The sequence below is a fragment of the Felis catus genome, chromosome X (genome assembly GCF_018350175.1).
Source record: "Felis catus isolate Fca126 chromosome X, F.catus_Fca126_mat1.0, whole genome shotgun sequence".
Lineage (NCBI taxonomy): Eukaryota > Metazoa > Chordata > Mammalia > Carnivora > Felidae > Felis > Felis catus.
In genome coordinates this window covers 75,290,950-75,297,096 of record NC_058386.1, presented here as the reverse complement: position 1 = coordinate 75,297,096, position 6,147 = coordinate 75,290,950, and the positions used below count along the sequence as shown (strand labels likewise).

Below are 6,147 nucleotides of genomic sequence, written 5' to 3'. Positions count from 1 at the left end.
GATTCTAGTCTTCTTTGGACCTCAATTGTCTCAACGTGTATAAAATGAGGAAAAGTGACACAATGACCTGAGAATTTTTATAGATCTAAAGTCCTATGATTGTGACTCAAGAGAAGTAGAAGACATTGATTCCTAATCCAGGCATATAAAGCTATTCTAGAGAAGACTGACAAACATGAAGCTATTAGTGAAGTATTTAAAAGACACATGAACAAGTGCTAGATAATACAAAATATAATGTAAGAGGTATTAAATAACGAAATTCAACCAAGTAAATTTAAAGATCTAATGGGCTTTATTAAATTTTTCATAAATCAGCAAGTAGAGAAGCATTCCCAGGAGTTGTTCAAAATGGAAGGTTTTTATAGAAGGAGGGTGGGGTCAAGGAAGTTATTAGCAAAAAAAAGAAAAAATAAAAAAAAGAATTGTTTCAGATGAAGCTGTTTGCTAGGGGGAAAAAGCAAGGTGTCTTATTATACAAATTACCTCACCTTTCTTTGGGAAATAGAGAAAACACAGTGACAGATTCTTTGGTGCTGATAGAAAGAAAAATTTTCTTGACTGTTTAATGCCAGATTTCTGGTGAAGGTTGAAACTGAAATTAGATTAGGTGTTAAGCCCTAGTTTGGGAACTTAGTCCAAGTGACACCATTTTGAGCTTGCAGTCTTCTTTTTTTCACAGATGTTAAGTAAGATTTATAATCAATAAGGTGGTGGGAAGACTTTTTGGAGGATGAGTCTATATTTTGAATGTTGCAGGTTGAGTAGAGAAGAACAGAAACTGGCTAACAAACCAGAGAGCTACATATACTTACACCTTAAAACTTAAACTATTATTAGAGTGGCTTAGTCACTTAAGTCAGTCTACAAGAAATGAAATCAATGTTCAGTGTTTTGAAAGAGGACTAAAATATTTTGGGCACTTTGAAAATATGTAGCATCACTTGCTATTGGTGTTTCACTTTAATACAAATAACACCTACTTTTTGCCTTCTAGAACCTATTTTCTAGCAATCCTTGAAGTTATAGGTAATTATTCTGAAAATAGAATAAAAGAAAACACTAGGTTATTTATACAAGGTGAAGATACCAAATATTTAGTGAAGGATAAATTATAATTTCAATACATATAACAAGATTCTTAAACGTAGATGTGCATGATACTTTTTGCATAAATAATTAAATTTTATAAATTTGTTTAATACAATTGGTAGAGACCAATAAAAGTGTGGCAAATAGCTAGAGTGAAACTTTCTATGTTAAGTATAATTTAAGAGTATATTTTACATCCATTTGATCATTTTTAAATGTTTTCGTCATTATTTCCATGTGGAAAGGTATCCACTGCCCTTTTACATTGCTTCATGACTAAATTGTTTGTATTTTTTTTCTGGATGTTTCTTATCTTTTTGAATAGAGAGTGTGTTTTATTTTTTATTTATTTTTATTTTATTTTTTATTTATTTTTTATTTTTATATTATATTTTTTATTTTTATTCATCATACTGATGATAAATTTATTGCATAAAAATGTAAAACTTTCATAGAGAAAAATATTGTAAAAAAAGATAAATGATTAATGACAATTTAGGTAATATATTTCATAACATGCATGGCAAATAGGTTAAGATCCTTAACATGCAAAGAACTCTTACAAGTTAATATTTAAGAAAAGATGATTAACTCCAAAGAAGCAGCAGCATAAATGATATATTAGAGTTCTATTAGAAAAATAATGGATAAGTTCTGGTATATACTATATAAAAGGATACTATACAGCAATTAAAATGAGCCATGAGGAAATATATACAAGGCTTTCCAGCTTGGAGCTTTTATGGACAGTGCTCCCTTGTCTCTTGGTTCACACAGCAACTCCACTCCTCAGTCATTACTGAAGAGAATTATCATCGGATATCTTCATACTCAATTTTGGCAGATAATGCCAGATTATTTTCCAAAAATAATTATACCACAAACAGTATAAGAGAGTTCCACCTGCTACACATCCATTTGTCAATTGTACATACTATAAATATTTTTCCCCACTCTGTGAAAGAACAGGAGATCTGAATCTAAATGTAGTCAAATTTATCAATCGGGGGTGCTATTTAAGAAATCTGTCCATGACCCTCCTATAAGTTTTATTGTTTGCTGTTCATAGAGATTTAATTTATTTGAAACTGATTTTTTTTGTTATAGTGTGATAAAGGGGTCAAATTTCAATTATTTTTTAAATAGCTTTCTTTTTTCTAAAGTTTATTTATTTTAGTAATCTCTACACTCAATCATTGGGAGGCTTAAACTCACAACCCTGAAATCAAGAGTTGCATGCTCTACCGACTGAGCCAGCTAAGAGTTGCCTTTTCTTCTTAATGAAATATGTTCCCTAGGATGCTTATGAATTAAAATATAAAAATACTGACTTATTTTAATAATTACAAGCAGGACAGAAACGACTATTGAAGAGATGATTGATTTTATGACATACAGTCATGTGATACTTTCCAATTAACTTTTATTGACTCAATATAGCTTTGTGTATATGGATACTCATTGATTTTGCTATTAAGGAAAGAAAGAAAAACTAAGAGATAATTTTGCTACCCACTCCAGGTTGCCTTATTCAGTGAATGTTAAAATTGGTAGCTCCCAAATACTCAAGAATTTCTAGCACTAAGTCAGTCACCTTTGTTATTTTTATTTATAAAGTTGTACAATTACATGAATAAAGAATTCAGTTTCCATAGAATTGATATGAAAGTCTGTATATATTATTGAATCACAAACCACATGACTATGTGAAGGTATGTTAGGACTCTTGTGATTTAATTTTGAACTCTACCTTTATAAAATGACCCATCTTGGTGGTGAAGAATTGGTTTATCTTTAGAACCTATGGGCATAAAATCATATTCCTGGGGCACACTCTTCAGGGGCTTTTCTGGTGAAAGTTCAGGCCAAGAACACAGGGTCAATCTTGTTTAGAGGCAAAGAGAGATATCCTCTTGTTGGACAAACTAGTGTTTCTCCTTAAACCTTATATCAAAAGAAATACACAAGGGAGTCCCTCTAATGATGCAGTTTCCCTAATAATTAATAGTCAACAATGACTGCAAGTTTTATAGCATTATAGCATTTAGTTGATTACCATTTCTTTTTTGTTGTTGTTGAATACATTTAACATGTAACATTGTATAAGTTTAAGGTATGTAACATTTTACTTTGATATTGTAATACATAAAATATATATTTTACATTTGTATATTTGTTATGCATAATATATATGATTGTCATTATAGTGATACTTATCACATTACATAATTATAGTACAATATTATCTATATTCAGTATAGCGTGCAAAGATTTCTATGGCTCATTTACTACTTGTTACAAGTTTGTATCCTTAAATACCATCAATCTCAACCCCCTCCAATCCTTTGGTAACCACCATTTTGCTCTCTCTCTCTCTTTTTCTTAAATGTTTCACTTTTTTAGATTTCACATATAAGTAATATTGTACAGTACTTGTCTTTCTTTGATTTATCATGCTTAGCATGATGTGCTTAGGGTCCTTCCATGTTTTTACAAATGACAGTATATACCCCTTTCTCATGGCTGAGTAATATTTCATTATGTATAAGTGCCACATCTTTGTTACCTATTTATTCATTGATGGGCATTTGGGTTATTTCCATATCTTGGCTATTGTGAATAGTGCTGTAGTAAACACGAGAGTGCGTATATTATGTCAAAATCCTGTTTTCATCTTTTTGGATATATACCCAGAAGTGGAATTGCTGGATCATATGATAGATCTATTTTTAATTTTTTTGAGAAGCCTCCCTATTGTTCTCCATAGTGGTTAAACAAATTTATGATCCTACCAACAATGTGTATGTATTTTTTTTAAAAGGCCCACACCTGTTGCCTCATCTTGATAATAGCCATTCTAACAGGTGTGGGGTGATATCATATTGTGGTTTTGATTTTGTTGTTATTATTGCTGTTTAGTTTTTAGTTCATACTCGTAAACTTAACTCTGCAATCCAGCTAGACTTAGAGGGGAATAAAGAAACTATTGAACCTATAGAACTGCAGTGAGAGCACAAAGATTATAGGATATTTCAAGCAGATGGGGGTGAAAGGGTGCTCTCCTGAGCTACAGAAGGAATGGTTGTGGGAATAAAACACAAGTCAAATTTATTATTGTTGTCTATAATCAGCAATAGTGATCTTGCTGGTCTTGCCATTCCTGGACCCAAAGAGTTTCATGGCTTCCATTATATTCATGCCCTCTTTCACCTTGCCAAAGATCACATGCTTATCGCCCAACCACTCAGTCTTGTCAGTGCAGATGAAAAACTGGGAATCATTTGTGTAGGTTTCAGCATTTTCCAAGTATAGATGCCATGGCCTGTATGCTTCAGGATGAAATTCTCATCAAATTTCTCATCATAGATGGACTTGCAGCCAGTGCCATTATGGCATGTAAAGTCACCATTCTGACACATAAATCTTGGGATAGTCCTGTGAAAGCAGGAATATATAACCAAATCCTTTCTCTCCAGTGCTCAGAGCATGAAAGTTTTATGTTGTCTTTGGAAATTTGTCCTCAAACAGCTCAAAGAAGACACAGTCCAAGGGCTTGCTCACCATAAGGAGGTCAAAGAACACAGTGGGGGTGACCATGGCTGGATGGCGCAGGGAGCTCCAGGGTGGTGGGCATCTGCAATGCCTCATTGTTGTTTTGATTTTCATTTCCCTGATGATGAATGATGTTGAGCATCGTTTCACATGCCTGTTGGCTATTTTGATGTCCTCTTTGGAAAAATGTCTATTTAGTTCATCTGCCCATTTTTTTCTTGGATTGTTTGTTATTTGTTATTAAGTTGTATGAGTTCTTTATATATTTTGGATATTAGTTCCTTATCCAATGTATGGTTTGCAAAAACTTTCTCCCATTCTGTAGGTTGTCTTTTTGTTTTTGACTGTTTCTTTTTTTGTGCAGAAGCTTTTGAGTCTGATATAATCGTTTTTTTTTTTTAATTTAGCCATTTCTTGATATGGAAGAATTAATGTGCTTTTTACCTAAAGCTTTGTTTGCCAAGAATAAAAACGAAGCAAAATAAAGAATTTACATAAATCTATGTAGGTTATGATATGCACAATTTGACTAAGATTTGAATCAATAGTCAATTGTTTAATTTATGAATGCATGACAAATTTCAAATTTTTAGTAAATAAATGCTCTTATGCTGGAAGTCTAACAGAAATCTTTTGTAAACTCACTATAGCTATGGTAAGCCTGTTTCAGAAATAAGCCAAAACATTTTTTGTTTGCTTGTACTTGTTTTTTTTTTTTTTTTTGGAAGATGTTACCTTAGGTTCTAAAAATGAATTATGAAACATGCCTAAAATCAAGAAAACCAGAAAGTAAAATTTTGAACATGGCATTTGTCTCAAATTAGAATTTTTGTTTTTCATAATACATTGCCTTAGACAAGAAAACTGGGCTTGGGAGTAGATAAAAATAGGAATGGGCTGAACTGAAATAAATAATCACCCTTAGGGCATCCTTAGGGCCTACCTCCCTTAGTGCATTTGCTATTTAAAAGCAAACATTTTAGATGGAAGCCAGATTCCGGGTCCAGAGTTGGCGGTTTTAGGCGGCCAAGGTGCAGCGCACAGTGCAGGGGCCTATGGGGAGGGGCAGGCTCCTGAGGAGGGAGGTTTGGGGTCTGCTGGGGGTGGCGGGTGGCCAGTGTGGGGGTGGGGGTAGCGTCAGGTGTTGGTGAGCACAGCGACCAAGTTCCAAGTGGCTGCAGATGGCCTGGGCTGCAGGGCCCTGGGTGGCTGCTGCCACCACTGCTGATCTTGGGTGCAGAAGGGTGATGGTGCCTGCCGCTGGAGGGGGTGCCACTTGCCAAGGTCGCCTGACCTCCACGAGCTGACAGCTTCCTGCCGGATTTGTCTCCTCACTAGATTATGAGGTCCTTGAAAAAAGGAATAGTGAAAAAAAAAAAGAAAAAGAAAAAAGGAATAGTGTTTTACTCATCTTTGTAAGTCCTAATGTCTAGCACAGTTCCTGGTACATAGTTTTAGCCGAATATTGGGACTTGGCCACTGCTTCACCACGGTCTGATACTA

General features: G+C 34.1%; 1 pseudogene; it reads right to left on the bottom strand.

The window, feature by feature from the left end:
• Positions 1 to 4,203: 4,203 nt before the first annotated feature.
• On the bottom strand, positions 4,204 to 4,689 carry LOC101080875 (annotated as a pseudogene).
• Positions 4,690 to 6,147: the final 1,458 nt, after the last annotated feature.